The 14,091-nt window shown below is 48.0% G+C and overlaps 1 protein-coding gene across 10 annotated transcripts in view; it reads left to right on the top strand.

The window, feature by feature from the left end:
* DLGAP2 (DLG associated protein 2) overlaps positions 1-14,091 on the top strand; it is an 823,185-nt gene that overhangs the window by 31,102 nt on the left and 777,992 nt on the right. The window contains exon 1 of one of the 10 annotated variants that reach the window (XM_070253521.1): positions 5,967-6,136. The exons of 8 other annotated variants lie outside the window; for them this stretch is intronic. The gene's annotated coding sequence lies outside the window, so the exon portion shown is untranslated. Of the gene's footprint in view, positions 1-5,966; positions 6,137-14,091 lie in introns of those variants that run through there. One more of the 10 variants, XM_070253517.1, reaches the window with a different exon arrangement.

Genomic DNA, 14,091 nt, shown 5'->3' with positions numbered 1-14,091 from the left:
TCGCACGTATCCCATTTCAGGGGCCTTCAGCCTCTCTCATAATTAAAAAAAAATAATGTGTGCATACTTTGTAATCACCTCTAAGTAATTCTGTACATAAAACACGTTAGGTGCCGTCACATATGTTAACTGTGTATTATTACAAAAGGCTTTCTAGTCCTTCTTGCCTGGAGATATGAAAATAATCCAAACCTGTTAGTTAAAATGATGTGTAATGTGCAGCCTGGCCAACGGGGACAGTAAATTCCCCTCTTCGTCCAGGAGCACAGAATATAAAGTAGAAAGTGTCTTCAGGAACAGAATGTGCAGCTCTCGTCACATAGACTTTTCCTCTTACATTTCAAGGTGAAGCTGATCTTGTGAAGCATCCGTGCCCTCCGAGGATCCACGTGTTTCTGTTTCTAGATGCTTCCCCACGTGGAGATCCCCTCCTCCCTTCTCTGACGTCTCTCTGCTCCTGTAACCATTTCTGAGGCCACTGCCCCGATTAACCCCATCCGATTAACCCCATCCGGCTGTTCAGAGCTGTGGGTGGGATCCGCGGGAGCTGGTTTCGAGTTTCGTTTGTAGATCTTTCTTGGTCTGGGGCACACGTGTGTGCGTTTGTGTGGTACAGCTCTTCGGCCAAGCAGTGATGAAAGTGGGTGTGAAGCCACATAAATCTGAGTTCAGATTCTGACCCAGCCACTATTAATAGCCTGGGGTCAGTCACTCAGTCTAAGTACTGGTTTCCTTCCTGAAAAGGGGTGCTTGTTCCACTCACTCCCCAGGGTTGTTCTGAGAATCGACGAGAGGGGTGTGTTGAGTCCTCAGCCTGGGGCTCAAACATGTCCGCCGTCTCTTACGCCGTCTCCCTTCACGGCCAGCAGCATCGCGGGACTTCACGGGCGCTCGGGAAATGCTGGTTCTGCAGGTCCTCCACATACCAGAGGACCCTGACGTGACTTCCAGGGTCTCTGAGGAACACGACTATTTTTAAAAAATATTTTCACCTATGATGAAGCTGTGTTGCCTTGTTACTAATGTATTGTTATTATTGTAGGGGCAGCAGTAACTCTGTAGGTATAAAATATGAATTTTTCTCTGTTTTGTGCCCCTTCTTCATTTTTTACAATTTTTTTTCCTCCAGGATGACTATCTGTAACCTTCAGTTTGTTTATTCATTTTGCTCTTTTGATTTCCTGTCTCTTCATGTTAATTAATACAGAATTCTCTTGTTGGTGAAGCTTCTAAGACAGTTTCATTCTTCCGGAAAACAGTGACTGTCGAGGAACGCGTTGGCACGGTTGTGTTGACGGCGTCTGGGTGACTCTCTGGGAGGCGCGGTCCCTCAGGGCTGTTTCTGGCCCGTCGCACGGACTGTGGGGTGGCCTGGTGACCTGCTCATCTCGCTCCGAGATGCACGCAGTGCCTGTTGCTCACTCACCGACTGGTTGGTCCCTCGACTCCCACTCTGCTGCGGGACCTGCGGGCTCAGAGATGAGTCAGCGGTTCCTGTGCCCCACAGCCTCGTGGCAGCAGACGGAAGGGCGCCTGTGACACTGGGTGTCGACTTCACGGAGGAGCCTCGCCCAGAGGGCTTCTCACGGTGGAGGCAGTGCTGAGCCCTCTGCCTGGGGGCCCTCCATGACGGCGCTTCAGAGCAGAAGGACGATGTAGGCAGGAGGACAGGTGTCTGTCACTCTGCCTTTTTGGGTCTCTCTATGCGCTTTACTTCAAACCTGAGCCCAGGTCCTGATTTGGCCTGTGCTCCGCCCCAAGCCCACCTTGCCCATGACTGAGCTTGTTAATCCGGGGACGTGGGGCCCCCCTCTGTACTCTGCAGCGTTTGCTGACCCCTTTAGTTTCTCTCCTTTGTTAGGAAACATCCTAATTTTCCTGTTGCTTCTCTGTAAGATTCTCCTCCGTCTTCTTAAGATCATCTTCCTGGGCTGGCCCCGTGGCTGAGTGGTTAAGTTCACACACTCTGCTTCGTGGCCCAGGGTTTCGCTGGTTTGGATCCTGGGCAGGGACCTAGCACTGCTCATCAGGCCATGCTGAGGGAGCGTCCCACACAGCCCAACTAGAAGGACCTACAACTAGAATATACAATTGTGTACTGGGAGGCTTTGGGGAGAAGAAGAGGAAGAAGAAAAACAAAGAAGATTGGCAACAGATGTTAGCTCGGGGCCAATCTTTAATGAAAAAAAAAGATTGCCTCCCTTTGCTCTCCCTTGGCACTTGCTGGCCTCCCCTGCTTGTGATTACGTGACTCTGCCCTGACCCTCAGGCAGGAGGATGCAGGGGAAAGACGAGTCCTGCCTCCCGACCCGCGATCTGACCTGCTCAGCAGTGCCTGGCTCGGGGTTTCTAGGGGCTTCTGTTCCTCACGTACTGTCCGCATTCCACTGCCTGGGCCGTAGCTGTCCTAGGAGTGATGGCAGCAGTAATACTCGCTGGTTCCCACGTGCCAGCGCTGCACGGAAGCCACAGCTGACACACGCAACCACCTGTTTGTTTTGTGGGTGCAGCCAGCGGAGCTCAGGGTCCCTGGTAACTCGGCTGAAGTCTGTGTGGCTGGTGAGTGGCAGAGCGGGAACTGAAACCCAGGTTTTTCTGTCTTCAGAGCCCACGCTCCTTTTGTTTCACCGTGTTACTTCCCTCCTCCTGGGTACTAAGATGTCTAAAGCAACAAATCCAGTCGATCCTTTGTGTTTTCCCCAGAATTTGCCTGGTGGGGGGTGTGGTTGGAGCCAAGGGCTGAGGAACGGCAGGGAGGGGAGAGGTGACGGTGTGAGGATGCTCAGCGGTGAGATCCAGAGGTGCCTCTCTGGGGACGGGCGGGCGAGCGAGGTGGGGCGGGCCAGCAGCAGGACCAGGCGCCTCCTCCTGGCCGGGCTGCTCTCCCCTGCTGGTGTCGCCGTGTTATTCACGGGCCCCGTGCTGCTAGGCTCGTTTATTTTAACTTTCTGGTGTCTGTGTGAGACAGCACGCGTTTTTCACTGTGGGCCTTGTTGATGTAGTTTTCAAACCCGCGTGAGCCACGGCCTGTCCTTGCGGGGCCAGAGGTGGCCTGGACAGTCGCCTTGACGGTCTCGGCTGCAATGTTGGGGGAACACGGGTGGAGAAAGCACGTTCCACCTCGTGGGATTGGGTCTGTTAGACGCTCCTCGGACAGAGCGTGATGACCTTGCGAGGGTAAGTGACATATTCCCGTGTGTGCTGACAAAGGGTTCTGTTTTGTCTGCTCATAATTTAAGCTTCTTAGCTTTGAATTGTATTAGCATTGTTATATAGTATACAACATAAATACCTATAAGTGTGAACGTACTTTTCCTAGACATATGATATTAAGATTATTTTGAAAACCTCATGTATTTGTCCCAAATAAGAACTTACTTTCTAACATCTGAATCATCATTACTGACGCTTATCGGGGCAGAACCACGTGGTAAACTGAGCCACCATCTACGAGTCATCGTGGGGCTCTTCCCGACCCTCTGCTCAGTCTCCTCCAGGCGCCATTGAGGAGCCCCTGCCCCCGGGCTCCACCACAGCCGCCGTCCATCCTTCCCCACCTTGCTTGCTGTGCGTCTCTCATCTGGCAGGAGTGAAGTATCAACCAACCAACAGGAACGTCGTCAGAGGGCTGGTGGAGGGCACTTCCATGTCTCTGCCCATTTCCCGGTTACTGGAAGAGCCGGCTTGGCTGTGGGTGAGGCTGATGCCTTCGGGCCCCTCAATTCACGAGCCGTGTGGGAAGTCCCCGCTGGGCCTGATCATGAAGAGCCAGGCCGGGGAGTCCTAGGATGCCGGATAAAGCAAGGAAGGCTGCAGACGGGTGGCATCGAGGGTGGCGTCACGCTCAGTGAACTGAGCCAGTCTCAGAAGGACAGACCGACGAGAGCTGCCGACGAAAGTCAAGTTCACGGACTCAGAGAGTGGGGCGGTGGCTGCCGGGGGCTGGGCCGAGGACACAGGGATCTCCTGCTCGGGGCGTGGACTTCAGGTCAGCGAGGGGGTGGGCTCTGGAGAGCGGCCGGGCAGCATCCGCCGCAGTCAGCAGGAGGGGCTCCGACGGCAGATCTCGTGTGGCGTGTCCTCACCACGGTCAGGTGACTCTCTCTGGGTTAAGCCGCCTTTCAGAAACACCGACTTCACCGCTTCGTTTTCAGCGTCTGTTAGTTCGCTTGTTGCTCATCAGCTCTTCTTCAAGTTTGCCGCTCAGTGATGCTTGTGGTGGCCTCGGGATGCAGACTAAGGAGAGACTTGTGATCTGCAGAACGGCTCTGTCCTCATACGGGACGAGTTGCGCTCGAACAGGGCCTGACGGCCTGGCAGTTTTGGAGGAAAAGTGCTTCTCCAGGGCACGGCGAGCGAGGGCACAGAGCCGTCCAAGTGCCAGCACGGGGACACGGGGGACGGTGGTGCCCTCTGCTGTCTGGACGTGTCCTTCCAGGTGCCACCGGAGGAGGGAAGAGGTCAGCGCTCAGCAAAGGGGTTTCTCATTTTTTATCAGAATATGAAAAATATCCTTCTTAATTCTTTATGGACATCCGCCTTTTATCGGTGGAAAGGACACAGGTTCCTTTTCTGATGATTTTCAACTGTTTTGTAGTGATTTGGGCACAATATTTGATGACAAAGTAATAATTGAGAAAATGAGGATAAATCTTATCATTTTTCTCAAATTAAAATTTCAGCGTTTTCTTTCTGAATCTCATTTGTTCCTCTCGCATAACTGTTGAAGCAGAGTGTTTCACGGTTTGCCCTCAGAGTGATGTTACATCAACACGTGCGCGTTCGTTTCTTTTTCTCCGATCGTGCTGGTCTGCTCGCGCTGCCCTAACAGGATGCGGCCTCTGGCGGCTTGAACAACAGGCCCCGGTTTCTCATGGTTCTGAGGCTGGAGGCCGGAGCCAGATGTCGGCGGGGTGGTGTCTGGCGAGGGCCTCGTCCTGGCTCGCAGACAGCGTCTTCCCCCTGTGTCCTCGCGTGGTGGTCCCTCTGTGCTCTTGCTCCTGGTGTCTCTTTCTCTCCTGAGGAGGACGGCGGTCCTATTAGGTCAGGGCCCCACCCCATGACCTCGTTTAACCTTAATCCCCTCCCCCCAGGCCCCGTCTCCAACCACAGTCACCCTGGGGTTAGGGCATCAAAACGGGAATCTGGGGGACACAGTTCAGCCCATAACAGTGGTTAAAACATACGTGTTAAATCTGTTCTTCTGTACATAAAATGGTTATTGAGTTCAGGTGTAGAAAAACAACTGTATTCGTCATCGGCGTCTTTCTGACTCTGGTGTGTTGGTAGAATTATTCTTAAAACAACAGCGTATGCAACCATATCAGCGTTAGAAACAGGTCGTGGCTTTGTTCTTGATTTTTTTAAATTTATAGGTGTTTAGACGGATTAGTCAAGTTTTCTTAAGCGTGATACAGGTGATTCGAAAGGCCGAGTGCAGTGGCCATAAAGGCCAGTTCGTGTCCGTGAGAAGGCCTTTCACAGCCGCAGACTGTGTCTGGAGCCCTGGACACTGCTTGGCTTGTGAAGTCCGTCGGGCGGACAGCGGCCGCTGTGGAGGGTCCCTGATGCGGCCGGCACCTGCCGGGTTGGTCTGCTTGATGTCGGCTGTTTCCGCGCTTGTGGAAGGGGCACCCAGGGCTCCCTGAGACAGGTTGCCTCTTGTCCACAATCACACAGTGGTGGTACCACTATTTATTGAGATAAAACCCAGTTTGAGGACCACCAGTCAGCAGCAGAAATGCTGCAATCCGGGTGAGTCCCTGTTAACTGCGATGGATCTGTCTTTCTGGGCGTGCCGCCTCTAGTTCTCTTTGTATGGGTCAGTTCTGCTTGCACCTGCGCCTCTGTACGGGGTGTTAAGGAAAGAGGTTTTGCAGAATTTATGACTCAAAGGAGAAGGTTCTACAAGTCGTTGGTTTCCAAGGAGACCAGGTAAGATGATGACACGGCTCTGGGTACTTCACAGTGTTCCTGGAAAACAGCTCCGAGGGCGTGTCCCTGGGAGGCTGGGGACAGGCTCGTCCACAGAGAACAGTGCACCGTTGTCACAGGGCATCCATCAGGACACGTGTGTTTGTTCCATCCTCAGTAAAGATGGATGCAGAGCTGATGTATCAAGACCACCTAATTCTCAGTAAGTCTTACGTTAAAAATTGATTGTAGGGGCTGGCCCGGTGGCCTAGTGGTTAAGTTCGTGTGCTCTGCGTCAGTGGTCCAGGGTTCACATGTTCAGATCTGGGGCATGGACCTGGCACCACTCCTCAAGCCATGCTGTGGTGGAGTCCCACATAAAATAGAGGAAGATGGGCACAGATGTTAGCTCAGGGCCAATCTTCCTCACCAAGAAAAAAGAATTGATTGTAGAACAAACCTACAATCCTGCAAATTCATTACTGAGTGTGCCCCCGACAGTAGGGCTCTGGATGAACCAGCGGGGGAGTTGATTGTGGGGCCTCTTCCCCTTTTCAAGGCAGCATGTGTCCTGGGCACCAGCCTCTGTGGTCCATTCCCTGGCAGGACATGTGGCCATGCACCTGCTTTCTGGATTTTCTCCCTCTTCCTGGTCACCTCCACCCCTCCCTGTGTTGGCCTAACTCAATTTCAGCGCAGCCTTCAGTCTAATCTAATAAACTGGTTGTTCTCAGATTTCAGCAGCTCGATGGTTTAAGGTAAGCGTTTATATTTTGTTGGGCGCTTGAGTCTACTTGTGGGTTTCCCTTTTTCTCTTGGTCTGTGATTTATTCACGTGACAGTTCATGCTCTCTGTCAGATCTGGTCACTTTGGAGGCTGGAGGGCTGGCCACACACTCATCTTCATGGACATAAAATGCCGGGCAGTGTGTGAAGGGCCTTGGTCCACTAGCAGGGAGCGGGACAGCCGGGCAGGGGGACCCCGGCCTGGGAGGGCGGCCGGGTGGAGAGCTCCTCACCCTGGGTCCATGTTTGTTACGTGACAGAGGCAGGTTCTTGTGACGTCTTTGGGAGTCTGGGGGAGTCTGGGTTGTTGAGGGTCGTGAGAACCAGCCGCTGACTCCCCAGAAGGAGGGAGCTCAAGGAAGGTCTCACGGCCTCTTCAGAGCTGGATCTGGACGGGGGAGGAGGAATCACCCAGAACGGTTCCGTATCAGGGAAAGAACGGTCCCATCACTGGGGCAGAGCGCTCGCCTCAGAGCCCCGGGCGTCAGTCTGTGCCCCACGCCCGCCGTCTGCTGTGGGAGACACTTGGGGCCGTGGGTCCCCTGAGGAATCAGCGCTGAACTGGTGAATGTATTTGGATGTGAACGAGTTTCAGGAACACCCAGGGCAGCGATTGTTTCTGGGGCCCCGGTCAAGACAGAAGTCTGCAGCTGAAGGTCTTCTCTCCAGGGGAATTCAGAAGTCACTGTTCACAAGGCAGACCGCTGAAGACCCGAGAAGTCAACCAGGCGCAACGCTGGGCCCTGTGCAGCATAAGGTGTATTAAGGAAACATGGGATATTGCGAAAGAAATGGCCCCATAGGGCGCTCTGAGAGTTATTTGAACGGGACTCTAAAGAGCTGAGCTTCATAGTTTCCGCTTCTGCAAGGGCCAGTCTGGAGGTCGAGGCTCACCTGCCACCGAGGCTGTGAGACAGGATTCTCCTTGTGACGGGAGCGACCCTGCGACTTCCGCTTCGGTCTTTTGGAAGTGCAGAGCCAGAAAATTAGTTGTGTGTTTTGTGTGGGTCTTGGAGCCAGGTTGAAGGCAGAATGTTAGATTGGCATCCATAGTAGATTTCTCATTTTTCTTTTTGAGGAAGATTATCCCTGAGCTAACATCTGCTGCCAATCCTCCTCTTTTTGCTGAGGAAGACTGGCCCTGAGCTAACGTCCGTGCCCATCTTCCTCTACTTTATATGTGGGACGCCTGCCACAGCATGGCTTGCCAAGCAGTGCCATGTCCACACCCGGGATCCGAACCAGCGAACCCTGGGCCGCCAAAGTGGAACATGCGAACTTAACCGCTGTGCCACCATACCAGCCCCAGATTTCTCATTTTGAAATAGAGAAAGAGTTAAAGAATTTAATTAATTCATTTAGTTTTTCAGCAAATGTTGACCTGTAACCGCCTGTTCTTGACCAGAGACAGACTTTGGAAATGGGGACAGTTCTGCACTGGGAGGTGCCTTAGTCAGCTCCAGCTACTGTAACAACACACCACAGATGGCGGGACTTACAAACAACAGACACGTGTTTCTCACGGTTCTGGAGGCAGGAAGTCCAAGATTAGGTTCCTGGTAGATTCGGGGTCTGGTGAGGGCCCTTTTCCTGGCTTGTGGGTGCCGTCTTCTTGCTGTGTCCTCACACGGGGGACGGGCAGGGAGTTCTGTGGGGTCCTTATACAACGGTGCTAATCCCATCCTGGGGGCTCACCCTCAGGACCTGATCACCTCCCAGAGGCCCCCCTCCTAACACCGTCACCCTGGGGGTTAGGTTACAGCACATAGATTTGGGGGCACAGATGGTCAGCCCATGTGGATGGTGGGATGGAGCTGGGGCGCAGGAGGACGTGTTCAGTGTGCAGCAGTGAATTTCTAAGAGAAGTGGCGTTTTTAGGTTTCAGAAGGTTGTGCCTTCAAGTCAGGTGTGTATGTAGCTGGCTCGTTCCTAAGGAGAGTTTAGGTGTGACAAACCGAGTGACTTTCTGTTTTTACGATATGCCATTTTGTGTTTTTATGCCATTTATGTTTCTAAAATATGCCATTATCTTGATCTTGGCCTCCAGTTTGGGAACCTCAGATGCAGATGTTTAAGCTGCTCGTCCCACCAGAGACGTGCGCATGGTTCTGGCAGGAACCACAAGGCCAGAGTCTCTTTGCAAACACGAAAGGTTTTTGTAAACCAAAAACTAATAACCGCCAAGTATTGATTAGGCACTGTTTTTAATATGATCATATTTTAATATTAGATGAGAGTAGGAATATATAAAGTATCACCTTTATGAGGAACATGTTTCCACGTCTTACCTTAATACCTTAATGTTAGTAATTGTGATAGAATTCTGCACTTTTCAACTGGGGTCCAGGAGCCCTGTACATAGTGGTGCCCTGGGAGTTTGCGAACACCCAGGATAAACTTGGTGTGTCTTTTCCTTTTCTTAAAAAAATAACAGCTTTATTGAGACATAATTCACACACCGTACAGTTCACCCATTTAAAGTGTACAATTCCGTGGTTGTTAGTATATTTACAGAATTGTGCATCCATCACCACAACCAATTTTGGAATATTTTCATCACCCCAAGGAAGCCCTGTGCCCATTAGCAGCCACTCCAGCCGCTGTCCCCTGGCTGGCCCTAATCCACTTTTTGTCTCTCTGGATTCTTCTTCTCTGGGCATTTCACATAAATGGAATCGTACATTACGTGGTCCTTTGTGTCTGGCTTCTTCCACTCAGCATCGTGTTTTCAGGCTTCACCCATGTTGTAGAATGTTTCAGCACTTCATTCCTTTTTTTATTGTGGTAAAATATATAACCTTTATCATTTCACCATTTTTAAGTGTATGGTTTGGTGGTATTAAATATATTCATGACATTATGCAACCTTCACTGCTATCCACCTCCAGAACTTTTTCTTCACTCGGAAGAGAAACTCTGTCCCCATTAAACAGACTCCTCATTTCCGCCTCCTCCAGCCCCCAGAATGTAACCATTATGCTACGTTGTCTCCACGAATCTGCCTGTTCCAGGTAAGTCGTGTAGATGGAGTGTCCAATATGTGTTCTTTTGTGTCTGCCTCATCTCACTTAGCTTGATGTTTTCAAGATTCATCCATGTTGTAGTGTGTGTCAGAAGTGCATTCCTTTTAAAGGCTGAATAATATTCCAGTGTATGTACCTACCACTTTTTAAATTCATTCATCTGTTGATGCCACTTGTGTTGTTACTGCCTTTTGGCTACTGTGAATAGCACTGCTGTGAACATGTGTGTACACTTGCTGTTTGAGTGTCTGCCTTCCATTCTTTAAGATATGGAGCCGGGAGTGGTGATAATGTGTGTGTACCAGGGAGAGATAGCAGCCATCCTAGTGGGTGTGAAGTGGGGTCTCAGTGCTTCGATTTGCATTTCTCTAATGACTAGTTAGGTTGAGTGTCTATTCATGTTCTTAATGGCCATTTGTTTATCTGCTTTGGAGAAATATCTATTCAAGTCCTTAACCATTTTTTGAATTTTTCTGTCTTTGTTGTTGAGTTGAGGGGTTCTTTATATATTCCTGATATTAATCCCTCATCAGATAAATGATTTGCAAATATTTCCTCCCATTCTGTGGGCTGTCTTTTCATGCCCTTGATACTGTACTTTGATGCACGAAAGTTCTGTGTTTTGACCCTGTGTTTTCTTCTAAGAATTTCATATTTCGACTCTTAAGTTTAGTTCTTTGGTCCACTCTGAGTTAATTTTTGAATGTGGTATAAAGTGAGGTCCAACTCCATTATTTTTGCATGTGGATATTCAGTTTTCCCAGGATTGTATGTTTAAAAGACTATTCTTTCCCCATCGAATGGTCTTGACACTTCGTTGAACATCACTTGACATATGTGTGAGGGTTTATTTCTGGGCTATCTATTCTATTCCATTGGTCTATATGTCGATCAGCTTGCCAGTACTACACTGTTTTGATTACTGTAGTTTTGTAGTAAGTTTTGAAATCATGGAGTGTGTGTCCTCCAACTTTGTTCTTCATTTTCAAGATTATTTTGGCTATTCAGAATCCCTTGAGATTCCATATGAGTTTTAGGCTGGGGTTTTCTATTTCTGCAAAAAGCATATTGGAATTTTTTTTCTTTTTTCTTTTTTTTGCTGAGGAAGATTGGGCTCTGAACTAACATCTGCCAATTCTCCTCCTTTTCCTTGAGGAAGATTGGCCCTAAGCTAACATCTGTGCCAATCTTCCTCTATTTTGTATGCGAGATGCTGCCACAGCGTGGTCACCAACAAGTGGTGTAGGACCTCACCTGGGGAGTCAAACCTGGGCTGCTGAAGTGGAGCACGCCAAACTTAACCACTAGGCCACAGGGGTGGCCCCAACACATTGGGACTTTGATAGGGATCATGTAGGATCTACAGATCACTTTGAGTAGTATTATCATCGTAATAATTGCCTTCCAATCCATGAACATGGGATGTCTTTCCATTGATTTGTGTCTCCTTTAATTTCTTCCAGCAATGTTTCGTGGGTTTCAGTGTGTTAGTCTTTTACCTCCCTGATTAAATTTGTTTCTAACTATTTTATTCTTTTTGATGCTATTATAAGTGGAATTGTTTTCTTAATTGCTTTTTCAGATTGCCCATTGCTAGTATAGAAACAGCTGATTTTTATGTGTTGATTTTGTATCCTGCAACTTTGCAGAATTCATTTATTAGCTTTAACAGTTTTTTAATCCAAATAAAAACAGGGTTTAAAAAAATTAAGACCGTTTTTAGAGCAGTTTAACATTCACAGCAAAATTAAGGGGAAGGTACAGAGATTCCCCATATACCCCCTGCCCCAGCACACCCACGGCCTCCCCCATTGTCAACACCCCCACCAGATGGTGCGTTTGCTACAGTTAGTGAACCTGTGTTGGCACATCATTGTCACCCAAAGTCCATGGTTTACATTAGGGTTCACTCTCAGTGGGTGCACGTTCTGTGTGTTTTAGCGAGTGTATAGTGGCTTGTGTCCCTCATGCAGTGTCACATAGTTACTCCGCCCTAAAGCCCTCTGTGCCCCCCCGTTCATCCCTCCCTCTCCCCAACCTCTCCGTAGTTTTGGCTTTTCCAGAATGCCACATAGTTGGAATCACACAGCATGTGGCCTTTTCAGAGTGGCTTCCTTCACTGAGTCGTATGCACTTAAGGTTCCTCAATGTCTCTTCATGACTTGATAGCTCATTTCTTTTTAGTACTGAATAATATTCCATTGTCTGCATGGACCACAGTTTATTTATCCATTCACCTACTGAAGGACGTCTTGGTTGCTTCCAAGTTTCGTGTAGTCTCATTTGTCTCTTTTTGTTTTGTTGTCTGTGCTTTTGGTGTCATATCCAAGAAACCATTGCCGAAGCCAACGTCATGAAGCATTTCACCTATCTTTTATTGCAGGAATTTTATAGTTTCAGGTCTGATGTTTAGGTCTTTAATGCATTTTGAGTTAATTTTTGTAGTTGGTGTAAGGTAAGAGTCTAACTTCATTCTTATGCCTGAGGATTTCCAATTTTCCCAGCATTGTTTGTTGAAGAAACTACCCTTTTCCAATTGTGTAGTCTTGACACCCTTGTTGAAGATCATTTGACCGTATATGCAGGGGTTCCTTTTTGGGCCCTCTGTTATGTTCCATTGGTCTGTTCATTTATCTTCATGCCATATGGCCAACTGATTTTTGAGAAGGGAGCAAAGACAATAAGTGAAGAAAGAATAGTCTTTCAACACTCATAGCTGGGACCACTGGATACGCAGCACATGCAAAAGAATAAAATTGGACCTCCTCCCCCACACATGTACAAAAACTAACTCAAAATAAATCAAAGACCTAAGTACAAGAGCTGAAATTATAAAACTCTTGAAAATAAAATTTAGACATAAATCTTTATGACTTTGGATTACCCAGTGATTTCTTACATACGGCACCAAAAGCACAGACAAGAAAAGAAAAAGCAGATAAATTGTATATATATAACTTGATGTAAATATATACATGTATAATTATATGTATTTATTTATGCAATTGCTTTTTAAATTGGTTGAGGGAAGAAACAGGAAGAAATGGGTATTTATACTGTATTTTATAGTTACATAGTTATCTTTACCACTTGTTTTAGTTGTCTATTGCTGCTTTGGCAAATTACCACAAATTTAGTGGCTTAAGGGAACATGAGTTTATTATCTTACATTTCTTGAGGTCAGAAGTCTGAAATGGGTCTCACTGGGCTAAAATCGAGGCGACTGCGGGGCTCTGTTCCTTCTGGAGCTGCAAGAGTCGAGTCCATTCCCCTTTCATTTCAGCTTCCAGAGGCCTCGGGGCTCACAGCCCGTCTTCGTCTTCAGAGTCAGCAGGCTTCAGCCGGTGCCCTCACACTGCCATCTCGCAGGTTCTCTGTCTCTGCCTCCCTGGCCGCTTTAAGGGCCCTTGTGATTACACTGGACTCATTCAGATAATCCAGGGTGGGCTCTCCATCTCCAGGTGAGCTGATTAGCAGCCTTGATGCCATCTGAAACCTGAATGCTCCTGTGCCTCATAAGCTAACATAGTCACAGTTTCTGGATGTTAGGGTGTGGGGATACTGGGGGGCTGCTATTTTGCTTACCAAACTGGTATTATTATTATTTTCTTTCTTTCTTTCTCTCTCTTCCTTCCTTCCTCCCTCCCTCACTCCCTCTTTCTCTCTCTCTCTTTCTTTTTTGCATGGATTTGAATTACTGGCTTGGGTCACTTGCTTTCAGCTGGAAGAATTTACTTTAGTATTTCTTCTAAGGCTGTTCTGTTAGCAATAAATTCTCTGTTTTTATTTATTTAGGAATTTTTAAATTTTATCTTTATTTTTGAAAAGCAGTTTTGTGGAATATAAGATTCTTCATTGACAGTGTTTTCTCTCAGCTCTTTGAATATGTGGTCCCACTGCCTTCTGGACTCATTGTTTCTGATGAGGTTTCAGCTACTGATCTTGGAGTTCCCTTGTATGTGACAAGTCATTTTTCTCTTGCTGTTTTTGAGATTTTCTCTTGGTGTTTGGCTCTTCACATTATGATGTGTCTGGATGTGGATTTCTGCATTTATCCTACTGGGAGTTTGTTAAGATTCATGGAGGTGTATATTAATGTTTTTCATCAAGTTTTGTTTTCAGTCATGGTCTCTTTGAATATTTTTTCTGCTGCTTCCTCTCTCTCTTTTCTCTCTGGTGCTCCCACTACACACATGATGATTAACTTAGTGATGTCCCACATTTCTTTTCACTTTACTTCATTCTCTTTTTCCATCTGCTCATCATATTGCATAACCTCTATTGGCCTCTCTCGTTTGCTTATTCTTCTGCTAGTTCAGATCTGCTGTTGAGCTCAAGTGAAAATGTCAATTACTGTACTTTTCAGGTC

The sequence above is a fragment of the Equus caballus genome, chromosome 27, assembly GCF_041296265.1.
Source record: "Equus caballus isolate H_3958 breed thoroughbred chromosome 27, TB-T2T, whole genome shotgun sequence".
In the NCBI taxonomy this organism is placed as follows: Eukaryota; Metazoa; Chordata; class Mammalia; order Perissodactyla; family Equidae; genus Equus; species Equus caballus.
Note: the sequence above shows the minus strand (reverse complement) of the source record. Positions and strands in the feature narration are given on the sequence as shown.